At 42.6% G+C, this 16,934-nt stretch overlaps 1 protein-coding gene across 3 annotated transcripts in view; it reads right to left on the reverse strand.

The window, feature by feature from the left end:
- The window catches only part of LOC133162098 (plexin-A1-like), a 115,816-nt gene that overhangs the window by 93,695 nt on the left and 5,187 nt on the right, over window positions 1–16,934 (reverse strand). The window lies entirely within an intron of this gene.

Genomic DNA, 16,934 nt, shown 5'->3' on the forward strand with positions numbered 1-16,934 from the left:
AGTCCGGGAAGGTAAGATGAGGGGGGAGGCAAAAGCCGTAACATAGGGGATAATCAAATGGAGTCCCAGGTTTCTGCCTCCTGCTCCAAGGGTGGTGGCGGGAGCAAGGCTATCTGACTAGTATCAATCAATCATGGAGAAGGTCAAGTTGTCAGCTAACCAAGCTCAGAGGACTGAACGCGTGTTGTCAAATCTACATTTGTTGTCCTACGTGGATCGAGAGCAAGTGGGAACAGCATACCACCTGGTCTTTACAAGCTTCGGGGAATTTTCTTTCCACTTATATTACGAAGATATTAGAGCGTTGTGTTGTTTAAATGAAAAAAGACTCCAATCATTCTACTCATATCATGAGAAAAGATGGTAAAGATTTGCACTTTGATCAAACTGTCCAAAATGATGTGATGGCAAACTAAATGACTAATAATGGCAGCATTTTCCACATAGTTGCGTTTTCTCACAGCTGGCGTGGCATCAATTCATACTTAATGCAGCGGAACTGGATGGAAAGGCTTCTGCTACGGCCGTCACCGTAAGTAGATAATGCATATAAAATATAATACAATTCAATATAACATTTTGCAAATGTGTGTATGTAAAATAATATCGAGTTATTACTTAAAGCTAATAATAATAATAATTGATTTCATTTGTTGTGGTTGATCCCCACAATAAAGTATCAGTGCATCTCACATAAGAAAGACAAGAACAACTATAAAGACGCTAAAAGGTGGAGCAGGTGATGCTCAAAAAGACAGAGGGAAAAAAAAAAAGAGTGGGTGATTTATTGGTGAGGGCCAGCAAGAGCCAAACAAAAGACAACTTCTGCATTTTAATTAGCGCTCCACATGCACTTGAGCAGGAGACCAAGGATGAGGCACTTGAACACAACACTTAATGTACTAGTTACCAAATATTCAATGGCCGAGCCCATATTGTCTCCTCTTGGACACAAACTGCCACATTATTAAACCGAACAAGCTCCAAAAAAAAAGCTCTTTCAAGTGTTGGCAGATGGCAATTTGAAATGTATATAAAGGACAGTTTAAAATGAAGACTAAAAGCAGAACAAAGAACGAGTGAATATGGAGGAGACCAAATTAAAATAAATAAATAAAACAGTTTTGCAATGACTGGCTTTGCAAGTAAGCACTCCGGCAGACTGTGAGCCACATCCGGCACCGTGCAGGGAACATGTCAATCATCCCAAGGCAGGAGTGACACTTTGGAATGTGCAGCCACCGTGTCAAAGGAAAAGAAGATGTTATCACATCAGGGAAAAGCATTACAGTGAACTGGCAGTAAGGGGTCAACTTGATTGGATTTGAGATCCGGATGCTTTTTGCATTGACGGCGAACCTCCGTACGTCAAAACACACTTGGAGTACTAATGAGGGATGCAAAGTGAGGAGAGGAAAGGCAGGAAGAGCTCGAAGGGTCATTGCCTTAACCCGAGATAAATTTGTTTTGCTTGACGGTAGTGGGAATCCCGAAAGGAGGTGATGGTGGTGTTTCAGGTCAAGTGATGAGGTTCCAGAGTCTCCTGAGAGTAGAGGTGGGGGAGTCATCACTCCCTCTTTCCAGGTTTCCTCAAACCTGTCCGCTCCGATAATGGTCATTGCTCACCTCGGTGCAGTGCTGATTTATTGCCAGTGGCATATCAATTACAGCATTCACAACTGGAGGGGAGAAAGAGGAGAAGAAGGTTGCGCTGGAGGGAAGATGAGGAGGAGGAAGAAGTGGAAGGGTGCTCAGACAAATTCTCTGCCCCCTGCACCGTATCACAGCATGTGGATCACGTCGAGTACAGGAGAACATTAAGTGCCAAAGATTAAGTAAGTAGACTAAAATAGGAGTGGAATGACCCAGAAATAGGGATTCGGCAAAGTTGGGCTTTTACAGACTTTGCCTTATCTCCACTCCATTTAAAAATTAGCTGGTTCCAAAGTTTGGGGTATTGGCATACAATCGCCTACACTGTACACAGGCTAAATTATATGATGTTAATTTATTACAGCAAACATTTGCATCTACTAAAATAGACCACAGCTTCTTACAGTAAATGTATTTATCAAAAATGTTGCACTATTGGTTAAATAAATAAAGAAACGTCTTATAACGAATGCAAATTCCAAACACACTCACTCACATATCTCGTGGGCAAGTCAATTATGCATCCCTGCCATAGCATATTTGCAGAGGCGACTGCAAAAAGTACGACTTAAAAGACACGCATTGATTGGACACACCAACCCGTGCAAGCCCTCGGCACATGAGGTGTTTGTGTTTGTCACGCGCGTGTGTGTTTGTGCGCACACCGCAAAGCGTAAGCTTGCGCCCTGTATAGATACCATTCATGAATGAGTGCACGTTAAATACACACATGGCTCAAACAAAAACAGTTCTCTCTTTTAATCTACTCCCCACCTCTTCATTTAGCAACCAACACACTCCAGAGACTGGAGGTTTACCCAAGAGAAGAGAGAGAGAGAGAAGGGTAAAGGATAGAAGAGCAAGAGAAGACTGCAGGAAGCAAGGACGGAGGTAGCCTGATGGGGGTTGCATGCTTAGAGAGGAGGTGAGATAGTAGGGGGGCCAAGTCCTGAAGCCATAATCCTCTCTCAGGGTCTGCCTAATCTAGCAATCACTATCTGCATATGGAAAGAATGGATTACCATCCCCCAAGATATTGTCGAGTGGATGACAGAGGGAGAGCAATCCCTAGACAGACAAACAATCGCAGAAGAAAAAAATAATAAGCATAAATTGTTCTATTCTTCATCTTGAACAAATCTCATTCAAATCTGAGCCAACAATTGAGAAATTTGCATTTGTATTTGTAACATATGGCCTATAAAGAAATCAGTTTCAAAGAAAGAGAGCCAGGAGAAGATGAGGATCGTAAGAGAGTTCGCACGCAATAAACTAATATCTGAAAACAGCGACAGAGCCATTACCCTGGCGGCATGGGATTATCAGAAAATGTCTACATAATTGCAAAGGATCACTGGACTACGATCAGGAATCATCCAAGCCCATCTGTCAGTGTGCAATTTTGCCATTTGATCCTAGACCAACAACTACATCATGTGTATTAATAACTGCAAAAGTGTTTCTTAAAAGTGTGTCGCTCCAATACAATAAAGCGCCAAAGGTTGAACGCCATCTGGTCAATACCGGATTTATAGAATCTGCCCAAAAAAATATTTGTATAGAAAATCATAGAAATTGAATTGAACTCCTTCATTCCTATTTTAGCGGCTACTAGTATCCAAACTGTCCCATGTTATCCAACTAACCCTCACAGAGAGGTAGCTGAAACTTCTTGAGTGCATGTGACAATTGCCAGCTGCCAGCAAAAGACCACAGTCCGACTGCGGGCACGACATCATATAAATTCCTCTTGCTCTCATTCCCTGACACTTCAGTTTCTACTCTGACGTAGCCAGTGAAATGCCTGAACAGGCTACTTTACATATAATGAGAGAAACTAGTCGATTTATTGGCAGTTGAAAATGTGTCTGAACAGAGCACAGTTGTCCTTGCCACCAGCGTGTGCGAAATATAGGACAAAGAGGCCCACACACACACATTTAACACACGCACGTCAGCTCTGTTAGTCTGACCGCTGACCTCAAATCAGCCCCGAACAAGAATGCAGAAGGAATGTGTTGCAGCCACACCTCAATGAGGAATTCATCACCTCCAATATTCTGCGGCATAATATGAGATGTGAAAGATAAATTGTGACAAGTATATCCATATGTGCGCGTGCATGGAACTTTTTCCACATTTCGCATTCATTTTGACAGTATGCAAAACCGTCCCGGTGTTTCTCAATTTCTTGTTTGGATAGTCCGTGCCAGATTTGGCTGGTGAAGACGAGTCGAGTATCTCCGAGGCATAGAGCTGTTGTGGTTACAATAACACATGGCAAGCAGACAGATTGTTTTCATCTGCATCTTTCTATGGACTTCCATCCCCTGTGGATCTCGCTTCATTGAATTCTCTTATCCTCATATATCCTCTTTCAGTCGTGCCAGTCACACATTTTGCCAATTTTCTCCTCCTGTTAAGACTCACAGTCCTAAAGAGACCTAATATTTCCTTATACGTACATAAAATGGACTGAAATATTAGGACATTTAATCAATCAAGACTTGCTCATGAGCCCATAGTTGGCTTTTTTTTAACAATACCGCGACATAGTGTGTAGTGGTAGGTCGATGAAACGATAAGTTAGCTTCGGGGTGTTGGAATCAATCATATCGTCGAAGCGGTGGCATCATGCGGCAATGAACAATTGGGAATCAATGTCGTGGCAGATAATAATCGATCATAATGATTTGTTCATTTTCAGCGCGCTAGATACATATTCTTATGGTCTGTCCTGCCTGTGCAAGTTGTCAATGATAGTTTCATTCAGATGATTATAGCTTTTGGTCTCATGGAACTGACATCATTCATCACATAAGTGACGGGACAAAACGATGGGTGGAAGTTGCCAGCTAACAGCTAAGGATGCTGCATTCTTTAAAAGCGGATGTTTGGACGCATTATGGATTTTACCAACAGGCGGGGGATATGTCTGGAACACAACCTACTCGAGCTGTGGGAGGCTCTATAATGAAAGATTCTCAACTGAACATCCGTGAAGAACACTGGAGGCGTGACAAGATTCTGTCCACTTTACGTTAAAGGTGATACCTTCTCATTACAACGAAACCACAGCTCGGTAAAAAACGTCACCACCACAAGTACAACTGGGCGAGGCGAGTATTTCTGGTATGATTTGTGAGGCCAATCCCAATAATTTATGTTAAGGTTTAATGTCATTCAGTTTAATTTGTTTGAGATAAAATAGAAGCTTACAGTAAATCGGATTGTTTGGATTCATTTATGAAAGCAAAAACAGTCAAATAGTGACATCAAATTGAATCGGTGACATCACAGTATGAATCGATTTGAATCGAATCCTGAGTGAAGAGTCACACATAGTCTTATGAACCAGAAACATATGACCCGCAAAAGCATTTGATTGTATCCACCATGCAAATATAAAACCAACAACAACAACAAAAAATAATCTTATGAGATAGGAGAATAAACATTTGTTTTTTTCAAATTTTTTTTAGAATTCAGGTATTATTCATGGACACAATACAGTTGTAAAAAATCATTCCCACCTATTGCAATACGAAAACAAGAATGATGTGGCAATTGTTTCAACAACCGTTTGTGCCAATTCTACACCCGCATAAAGCCGGCCCACGTTTTAGTCGCCACACAAAACGATAAAAGCAGCGTCAGATTAGCGGTTTACGCTGTAATCTCTCTCGACTGGGTCTTTCTTTCTGTGTCATAAATCCTCCGTCTGTGTGAATGTGTGCGTCTGTGTCAGTGTGTGAAGAAGGTGGCGAGAATGTAGGTCAAGGCCGGAGCAAGCCTGATTCAATTTAAATAGTAGTAGCACGGACAAAAGTTCAGCTAAAAGAACCAGCTGAACCGGTACCGATGACAAATCATGACAAACCTTCTCTGTAAACAAACCCACATGATTTGGGGAAATATTTTTTTGTCTCAATAAAAATCTCAATAAACTCGTGCAATTATCTGGACTGTCAGGAGTTGTGTTTTTTCCCAATCCAGTTAAACTTCTCCAATTTGAGCAACCCTAACATACTACCGATACATGGTACAGTTTTGTCAACAAAAAAGAAAAACAACAGACCCAGTGTGGGAACTGCATGCAAACACACCCCTGTCATGTGTGAATGGTTGCTTCATTTCAAACAAGACAGCTGATTACTTAAATCAACATTGAAGAATGCTAGCCACAATTAAGGTCAACCACAAAGCGCTTCGTTTCTAAAAGCTATTCATACCTCCCACAATGTCATTGTCTGAGCTTCCCAAGCTGGTTGGATAGGTGTTAAAGGGCGGAAAATGCCTGGTGGCAGGTTTAGTTAGTGAACATTACGATGCATATTACGATTTTAATTAAGCGTAAATAAAGATGAGACTATGGGACAAATCTATTATCACGCAACTATGCAAAAAAATGCTGTGTGATTTTAGTCTGGAGCTAAAGAAAAGCACATTCTTTGGTAATACTGCTTATCAGGGTAAACTTTTTGAAACAACATTGTCAATGAGCTAGCAGGTATGAATGGGTCCTTTCAAAGAGAAAGGCATTAAGAAAATCCTTCCATGCTGATATTTTAATGATGCTATAAATATCGTCTCTCCTTGTCAGATTGAGTGCGAGACTTGAGCCAAAAATCATCTGTAGCGGTTGCACGGTCAACTTGTTCTCGGACCACACTGAAGTTGAAACTCAAAGCTTTTTTTACGGTGTAGCTTGCCATTAGCTGACCTACACATTCCACAAAAGGATTATGTCCATGTCTTGCTCTGGCTCATAGCTTCTCATTTGCAGTCGCAAGTGATATGTCTGTTTTCATTAAGCATATTCAAAGAGACAGAAACCATACCACGTTACAACTAATTTCCTCTCGTTGAACAACGGAATCCTTCATTGCATTTTTTTTTGTATTCATAAAAACGCTGCCTCATTGTAATGCAAAACCAGTAACGCAACTATAATCTGTATAGTTTATACAGAAAGCCTGGAAAACTTTGTTTTGTGTAAAAGCGGCACACGCTATATTTCCCGACTGACGTGCACAGTTTAAAATCCATCCATAGTGTATATCCGTTTGTTATTGCTTATAGTTTTCAGGGTCATGGGGAAGCTGGGGCCTCTCACAGATGACTGTGCGAAAGGCAGACCACACTCAGCATTGATCGGGGCATATATGGACTGACAATTGTTCACACTTGCATCCACGCTGACGGTCACTGAGTGGAAGTCCATTCCACACTATTGGAATGAAAAGTCAACTGTGAGTGAAACTACACTTGACGCAGTTCAAAACTACCCTATTTTCTGGACTACAAGGCGCACCTAAAAACCTAAAATTTTCTCAAAAGCCGACAGTGCACCTTATAGTCCGCTGCGCCTTATATATGGACCAAATTCCTAAATTTAAACTGGCCCAAAGCATTGTGTCATGAAATCAATCATAAGTGGCCCGCTGAAGACTATGAATTATGAATAAAAAAAACTATGGATCATGATTTTGTGATTATAAAGTAATTTGTTGCGTCTGAAGTTGAAATACAAAAAGATAAAATGGAGAATAATTTGATTTGGATTAGAAATCTGACATGATGCATCAATGGTGCGCCTTATAGTCCGGAGCGCCTTATATAAGGAAAAAGTTTTAAAATGGGCCATGCATTGAAGGTGCGCCTTATAGTCCGGAAAATACGGTATGTTAGTGCATTTATCAATGAGATTGAGATTCACTCATACAATTGCATGTTTCATGACAACTGAGGGTTAAAAAAAAAAAAAAAAAAGTAAAATGGCAAGGAGACAAGAGGGAAAAGGGATGCAAATTAAAGGCAAAATAATGGAAAATGAAAGCGGCGGAAAGATGAGAAGAGTCAAACGATACCTTTTCAGATAGCCAGCCAGGCAGAACGGGACGGAATGAAGAGAGATAAGAGCAGAACAGTCTGTGCATGTTTAGCTTTTCCCTCTACAGCAAATAGGAAATTGAGTGCCTGTCACATAGCTCGACCACTTGAGACTACTTGAAGAAGTACCCATTTGTCCATAATGTGGACGCTTCTTAGCTTGTCAGTCAGAAAAGTCTCGATTATAAAGTCATTGACAGGAGTACTTTTCTAAATGGATGGCGCAAATTAGAACACTGTCAAGTCACTAAGCACGTTTGGGTGAAGAGGAGCGATGGCAATCTTTTGAGATGCGCCTGCCTGTTCTTGGAGCAAATCCCAAAAGGAAGGGAGCGGGACTACTGGTCAGTCCAGAAAGACGAGTAACATCATCGCCATTGTGAGTCTCGTACAGGGTGGGGGAAGCCGGATTTGAACACAAACGGACTCTATAGGTCACTTTTGATTGATTGATTTTATTTTGACAATTTTGTCTTGCCAAATCAAAATGGGGTGGCTCAAGAGTGGGGGGGGGGAAAACAAGTCAATCTGAGTCAAACAAAACTCTGTTCATAGATCTTGTCGCTATCTTTGTGCCAGTGGAACCTCAGAGGTCCTACTTTGTGTGGGACCACATTGTGCAGGTGGATTGAGAACGGAGACAAAACCAAAAACCATGTCAGTAGGAGTAATGTGAGCAGAGTAGAAGAGTGATAAGGAGAGATGGCTAGTAGCTGAGGAAGATGAGAGTGAGAGGGGGGAAAAAAGAGGAGGAGGAGAGGGAAATAACACTGAGCTGAGACCTACTACGGCTAAAAGCCACTAACGATACTTTTTGGGTTAACCACAAACTAAAGTTGCACATAGGCAGTTCACTTTCTGATGACAAAACTGACTCAAAACAAAGAGAAACCACTATCCCGAGCCCCCAACAGTAATCTAGACTGAGGTGGTAAAAAAAAATGAAATGAAATTTGATCTGCAATCCGAAAATTGTGAAAACATTAAATTACCCAAATTTGGATTTAGGAGATTTCCACTCAACAGTGATAATACGCCAATGTCATGCATGACTTTAGTAGGCCATTTTTCTGTAAACTTGGCAAAGAAAAGAATCGGCTACACAAAGAGTGAATGAAACAAACAAAAAGCAAAAATGTCATTGATACAAATGAGCATTGACCTCGTATTTCACAGCCACTGCTTGGTAATTGGATTGAATGCTAAACCGGTCTCCATTGCAGCAGTGCAATCCACTTTCCTCTGCGGGTCATCTGACCCTTCCCTTGATGTTTTTCAGAATGGCTTCCGTGGTCTGATCTGCCTTGTTAAAACATCATGTGATTTGTCAAGGGGGGGTAAGCGTGCTCACCCAAAAGGCAACATTAGCATCTTTAAAGCAAACCAACCAGCGTGTGTAAATTGGAATCATCTTTCATTTTGTATTTTTTAAAGAGCAAAGTGTGAATTTAAGGGAAAGAAACTTATTGGCACGCTTGGAAATCAAGCTCCTCTTTAAGCAGATTTATTAGCGAGTGGGGAGGAGGGATAAGGAAATGAGAACCAGACTAAACGAGATCAAGAGATTATGCAGAGCAACCGCAACTGCTAAGTCCATCAAACACACAAACAAAAAAAACAAAAAAAACTCTTGAAGCGGTTGTCATGGCTCCTGAAAGGTCTCATCCAGCAATTGTGACTTTGTGTGGCCTAAATGAAGCCTCATTGAAAGCTAATCTGGGTTACCGTGGTGCCATATTGCCGACAGTGTGCACGTGTGCGCGTGCACTGTTGTTTCCGTTCGATCACGTCTGTTCTCCAGCTGCATGCGGTTCCAGACCCCGTGGCTGTGGCAGTCTGGCGGTAAAATTACTCAAGTCATGATTAGCAGATCAGTGGCTGTGGTGGTCCGCTGGCGCAGTTAGTTAGGTTGCGTTTGGCAGAGCTCTGGCCGTGGTGATCTGTTGGTCGTTATTCCAAAATCTGAGAGGGTGCCCTCTGGGGAAAATCCTATAGCGACAAGCACAAAATCAGCACTCCCCAAAACCTTGCATCATAAAACATGGGGTTGAGGAATGGGCCATAACATGTCTCCAGAAGTAGTTGAGGAAGAAAAATAGTTCCAGATGCACACATACGCACACACTCAAACCTTAATAAGAAAACAAAACCCAGAACCTAAACTGAAAGAAGTTTCTGTGGCTTTTACTCAATTTCATTTCATCAAGGTTCCACGAAATAAATCATCAGGATCCCAGAGACACTTTTTGTAATGACACTACACATTTCTTAAAAAAAATGTCTGGATCCAGATATATTGTGCAATCACTTGATGAAATTAAATTGAGTGAATTCAATACACAATTTCTTTTTTTTCAATGAACGGAACTTGTGCACGGCTGTTACAGGCGCCCCATTCTAGACTCGCATTTCAGCGAGTTTAACCCTAAAAACAACAGTCAGAAAATGTCTTTCGATTTACAATTGAAGGGGGGGAAAAGTGGCCTCCACAAATGAAAGCTGAATCACGCTTTGACTGGCAACATTGACACTGGTACAGAGCGTAAACAAGCCTCCCATCACAAACACACACGGGGCTGGGTCTTTACCACAGTGGCGCCGGAGCACGGCCGGCGGGCGGCAGCAGCTACTAATTAAGAGTGCTTGGCTGAGTAGCCATAGTTAGCGCCGGTGCTACAGGGCTGAGGAGAATAGGGCAACATGTCTGACACTATGCCTGTATGGGCACATGTTACTGACAACCCTGGAGCCCCAGTTCAAGTCCTGCTGACTCAGCGTCAACACAGCCTTTCTGGCTGCAACGCTGCTGCAACAGCAGGCAGCGGGAAGAGCAATTTGCTCTTTCGGTGTCTGTGTGACTTTCTTTTCTTCACCCATATTTGACATCCTCACTCTCCGCTTCCTCCCTCCCGCAGCACATAGTCAAGTGATTCAATAAGCTTTATTGGCAACTGACACAGACATGGGGATTAGAGTGGAGCTCAAAACAGGACATTCATTTGCTAAATGTTGCACAATAGATTAACACTCCCTTGCCAAATATGCTTCAGAGCAATCTCCTTTCTCTCTTTTTCAAATAAGTCTTGGATAGTATATATACCTGGCGAACAACCTTGTTGGGTAACATTGGGAATTAACTGCTCCACTGGACCAATGCACATAAACACGAGATAAAAATAGAACGGAAGCACGTCCTCATATATCTTCAGACTTAGGGACAATACTCGCCTACTTGAGGCAAGTGGTAAAAATGATGAGCTGAGCTGGAAATCACATATTTGACATAAAGTCTACAGATTCATGAAGCACTGCAGTGATAAGTCGAACATATCCTGGGCTGAACGTCATGCCACTGACTCCACTTTTTTTGTACCGTGCTGAGGTTTGGGGAAATGTTGTCATGTGATAACTCTCAAAAATTTGCAATGAAAACCATACAGAAGAAATCAATGTAATTCCAAATATGTCCATTTCAAGATATTATGACTGCATGCATATGATGTTCGAAGTACTTCGTTTCAAGCATTAACATTTTTGCATGAAAGTTTCTGTTGTCTAACCGAAGAAAAAGAGAAGAAGGGTGCGGCATCATTTGTCTTTCAGCCAAAATCCTTTCCCAGCAGCTACTATTTACTTTATGCAGGCCTAAATTATGTTGTGATTACGAGACAATTTCTTACGCTGACCAAAAGAAACAAACTGAATACTCCTCTGGCTTTATTTCGGGGCATTTTCACATTAGATCTATTTATTCATTTTAGTTTAGTAAAAGAAGCCAAGGTTTGTCCCACCCCACATTGAAATCACAGGTGAGTGTATCAAAATATATCAAACGTGCATTGTGACAGGGTAAGAGGCTTGGCCTGGGGCCCGCGTATTTAGCGTGCCAGCTAATCCCATTGTTGTTGTTGTCGCTGGGACCAAAGTAGCAGACTTGATGTTAAACCCTTGCTCTTTACTCTGTCTCTTATCATCAGACACAACTGTCCAGATTTAAGTTCATACTATTGGAATTTATTGCACATTTTAAAAAGAGCAGATTGCTGCCAAGCGGCCAAACGTCACTATGTCAGAATGGCGCAATTTGATTGACAGCCTTTGTGGAGGTTTATGCATTAATACAATGCCATCCACTTTGCCGTCATTTCCAGAACTGCCGTCTAAGGTGATGCATTGCATACGAAATACATTTGCTCATTTTCAGTCTAAACAGAGTGTGTCATTTTGTTTGGTTGTTCTTTTCTGCGTTCCCAAATGTTTACCTCGGCATAACAATGGACTAGCCTGGGAGAATCCGAACAATGAAAGTCTGATCCTTCCTTTGTGTGTTTGTTTCTTTTCTGGGCTGCTATAATTTTGACTGCAGTTTAAGAATCGTTTCATTCTTCAACTTCTTCAACATCATTGTGTGCAAAATTAGATTCTATGTCTTCTCTGAGTGACTCACAGACTGACTTGCACGGTCAGGAGCATCCACAATTAGTCTGGTCTTCCAGAATCAAGTCACAATAAATTGGTTCCAAACTACACCCTGGACTGGTCACTGATTGTGAGCGGCCACGACAACCGCAAGAAAACTAGATGTGTTAAATTTAACTTAAATTTACAACACCCAGTATTTCCCGGCATTGTTGCATACAAACACTAACCAGGTCAAACTTTGTTTTGGTTCCATGATTAATGTTTGGCTATTTTCAAGGTAGTATGGTTGTTAGTTGACCATTACAAAAACATTTTGAATATTTTTTTATGTTGTAATCTGAAAAAAAAAAAGAAAGAAAAAAAGCTAAATTTGACCAAATAAATTAAAATAAATAAAGAGCTAATATCAGAGAATTAAATGGGCCGGACGATTACCTTAATAGTAATATCAACACCTCATTGTTGCATTGTTATGATGTCTTCTTCTGATATCTGGGCTTTTAGCCAACTAACTGTTGGGCCAACAGTTCCATCAGAGCAGATGCTAAAAGTGATCCGGCTACCAAAGCTACAAGACTGCGCCTTAAATAGACTCGAGCTTAATTCTGATCACTGCAACAGGTCAGATTAGTTACTTTTTACCCTCTGCTTGACTGAAAGAAGATCAAACAGTCTGACCATTACAACAACCACAAAAGCGGCAAAGAGAGCAGCCATTGTATTTTACGCAATAATTGATTGTGCTCCAGAATGTCAGAGAGCAGCGAGTGATGATGCGTAAAAGCTGAGCAGCTTTTCGTTAGAAGTTCGACAGCCAGACAGAGGGAGCAGATGAGTGCGCCGTGCAACCATCCTCGTGCTGGCCCCGTGCCAGTCGTGCTCCAAAAGAGGAACGCGGAGAACTGGAGGGTGCTTTGAATCTGTTTGTGTGTGGGGAGGGGGGCATTCATTCCCCTGGCAGGATCCCCGGGACACAGCGGAGGGCAGGGTTCAGCCACTGAAGGAGAAGCTGGCAGTCAATTAGCGGCTCGCATTTACACAACAAATGGATCGCCCACGTTTTTCCAACTCTCGCACGAGTGCGTGCACACCACTCACGAGTGTATCCACTCAGTACTCATCAGCACACGCCAACGCAAGGTCAGGGAAATTTAGGGGGGGCAGGTGGCACAGTAAGAGAGACAGAGCAAGAGGGCAGCTATCTCCTGGAGTGGTACTCCACTCATGCTAACTCGGCGGCTGTATCCGTCACACAAAGACGGAAGACGCGTTCACTACTGCTGCAGAATATTGCAGCTGTTCAAAGTGATGTCATCTCAAACTCTTCTCTACTTTACAGCCCGTGAGCTACTTTCACATTTTGATTAGGGAACTAATAATTAATAAGGATTCATTGTGTGTGACAAAAAACAGAGCTGTTAATGTGAATGGGTTCCAGGTTATCCATTCCACTCTAGACAAGGTTTGTCAATAGAGGTGTCAAAATTAATCGACAGCAAAACGATTATCAAATGAATCGCAATCAAGTAATTGTTTGGAGACATTATTTAACTAAACTGTTCGAATCTTCCGAGCTGCGGTGTGTTTAAAGCAGAGGTGAAGTCAATGACAAGCCATGTGATAAATCATGAGATGGATATTGGGGGGGGGTTGAAAGGGACTTAGAACTAAATCATAATCTCTGTCCATGCTAACCTCCCTTGCTCTTGCCAACCATCTGTCATTCTCTACTATTAACATACAGGTAAGAACGGTCTTGTTTAAAGACAGAATATGTAGATCGTAATTATCCGAGTGCATTTGTGTGGTTAAGAGAAGAAACCTGATAGAAAATAAGACGAACGCCGTTGACGTTAAACGTCGAATAAGCAGCCATTCGGTTTGGGTGTCAACCTGTTGTCGACCCCCTCTGCCCGTCCATCTGTCTGTCTAAATATCAATCCATTGCAAAGCATTATTGGTGAAACAAAAGCGGTGGTAAGTGGATGAGAGGCGACCTGTGCCATACAGCAATCAAAAACCCAAACCGTGTCATTCTCCCTTTCCCTATTCCTCCAGCTGTGCTCTGAATAGGCCCTTAAATCACTCAGCCGGGCCCTTTGATTGGTTGACCTCTCTGCATGATTAAACAGCCATTTTCATCACATCCTCCACAGCAGAGTAACAGCGTGAGGGGGGAAGAGACAGGCCGGCTGATAAAGAGGTGAAGGAGCCAAGGAAAACGGGAACTCACCATTTGGTAAACAAGTTACGTGAAGTACAAGAATTGTGTGGATACAACAATGAGCCCGCAAGAAATCATTTCGAACTAAAACCTTATTGGATGAAGCTCGTTTGTTTTCAGCCACTTGGTATTATATGACTTCTCTTTCTTGTACCAGTGCTCCAAATGCGTACTGATATTTGGAATTCTGGAACTGTTCATGACTGCGGTTCATACCGGAGAAAAATCAATCAAGCTGATCAAGCTGGTCTGATCAAATGTTAACCCTCCAAATGAAACAAATAAAGCATCAGTTCCAACTTTGATTTGTTTGCCATCCCTCTTTTTCTTCTATTTTCCCCACCCCACCTTCCTCACGAGCGCGTTTCGTCACAACATTATTATTGGCTTGTTGCTCCGACTCTCCGAGTGTGCCGATGGTGCCAAGTTACCTCCCCCACTCTTCTGTTGTCTGTTTTGCGCAGCTGTGCCTGGCCGAGGTGCAGTCGTCGTTTTGTTCACATTTCCCCATTCCCGCCCATCCGCAAATCTAAAAATGCTCCAGGCTCGATTCACCTACGGGCAAACAGGGAGATGTTCAAACGTCCCTGTACTGCGGCCAAATTTTGACTGATTTCCGAGGGCAGGATGAGGTGCGCCTCTTTGATATAAAAAGCCAGAGCTTGTGTCGTTTAGCATGGCTGTGGTAAGCAACATATTTAGTTTTGGGAGGACAAACTATGGCACAAAGCTTGGTGCCATGTGACTTACTAGCAAACGGGTGTGTTCAAAACACAATACCGCTGTCTTGTCATGGCGCCAACAAACATTTAGTCTTGCCTGAGTTTTCAGTTGGGCAGCTGTCAAAGGGAAGTCAGCGAGTCACACCGCTGGCACACCATGTCACTTATTTATTTACGGAGCCAAGTGAGGTCACAGTGGGCGTTAGGAAAGGAGCCCGGGACACATTCCTTTGCATGGGATGGAAACCATGGAAAATATACATCTTAGTGATGCAAGGGCGGGGAGTCCTGAGAGAAGGATGAACGGCGAGAAAGGAGGAAACTCCGCCCAGCCGCTACGCATCAGCACGTCACACTAGTCACAAGTTACACAGCCCATTTCATTTGGAATGCAGTGGCCCTCAGAGGGCAATCGTTGGCGCATTCCGCCGCCGTGCTCGCTGGCTGCTTTGTCACATGCTCATTCACCATCACCAAAGGACTTGGTGGCACCGATTTACAAATGCTGGGAAACATTTGAAGATCCTTCGAACTGGTCTTAATGATAATGTTTATTGGCCTGAGGGACACAAATGACTCTTAGTGTGGAAAGCCAGGCCACAGCTGACAATCATAATAGGACATTAATGTGTGCCTCCTAGTAAGGCCCAACCCCCACAATACTATTCAGTGTCTCACCCGTGGGCGCCAATAAAACCTCTGTGGTTGAATTCCACCCTTAAACAAGGGATCAGTATAACCTTTGACCCCCTCTATCTCAACCCTTCTTATAGATCTATGGCATCTTTCTCCCACTGCTCTTTAGCTAAAAATCCATACCCCCACCCAATCCTAGCAGTCCACCATTGTCTGGCCTGGAGTACTTATTCCCAGAAGCCTCCTGCTCTGCGTGCCTCGCCTCGGCGGGGGGTCAGGGAAGGATAGAGGACTTAAAAGCTCCCCCGGGACTTGCGCTGTTGTAGAATTGCGACAACCAAAGTCTGCCAAAAGAGACTTGAGCAGTCACCGGCGTTTGAAACAACATGGCGGGGGCGCTGTGTGGTTTTTCGTAACTAGCTTTAGAAGGAAGGAAAGGGAGGGGAATGTGTTTTATGGTCCAAGTGTGCATGTTTCCACAGAGGCAGGAGAAAGGAATAGTTCTGCTGCATGGATGGGAGGGGAAGGTGCATTGACCTGGTTGAAGAAGAATGGAAAGATTCTAACATTATTTTGGAAGGTCACTTATAGTCACGGAAATCCAAATGTTGATTGACATCCAGCGCGCAATAGAAGACCCGACTTGGCGGGCTACTCATCATTTCTCCCTCCTTAACCCTTTGAGAAGAGCACAAAAGAAGAAGCTGACAAAGAGGCTGTAGAAATAAATGAAGGGGGAGGATGTGTGGCCCATGTTGCACATGTTGCTTTGGTAACATCTGGGAAGTTATGGCTAAGTGCATGTGTAATTTTAATGAATTGCAGTTGACTTTAACCACAACAACACCAACTGGTGTGTAATGTCGCGAACAGTGTCTCCTCTCACATCATCCTTACTCCCGTTGCCTTCACGGGCTCTCTGGAGCATGGGAAACTTCAGAACAAGAGTTAACAACACTGCGTCAAATTAGTGGTTTCAAATGAATTAACACAGAACAAATTGACTCCCCGTCACAGTTGAGTAATCGATGGAATAACCCATCGGATAATCGATTCTAAAAAGAGTCAACCAACCAGCAACTAAGATAATGCAACAAAAGGCTTCAAGAATAGACAGTCTTTTGTAGATAGGCTAATCAATTCTAAATAGAGTCAACCAACTAGCATCTAAGATAAAGCATCAAAAGGGTTTAAGAATACAGTATTTATATTCTTAAATCCTTTTGGGAAACAAGACAATATTTGATGGCTAATTTCTGATAAAAATCATTTTAAGAGGTCCACTAAGGTGCAGATATATAGGTTAGCTTTCCCACAGTCAAGCCGTTTGTTTTAAGGCCCGCCTCCTATAAGTCTTAAGTCTACAGTAGAGCGTGCACGAGGTA

This window comes from Syngnathus typhle, linkage group LG11, assembly GCF_033458585.1.
Source record: "Syngnathus typhle isolate RoL2023-S1 ecotype Sweden linkage group LG11, RoL_Styp_1.0, whole genome shotgun sequence".
Classification (NCBI taxonomy): Eukaryota; Metazoa; Chordata; class Actinopteri; order Syngnathiformes; family Syngnathidae; genus Syngnathus; species Syngnathus typhle.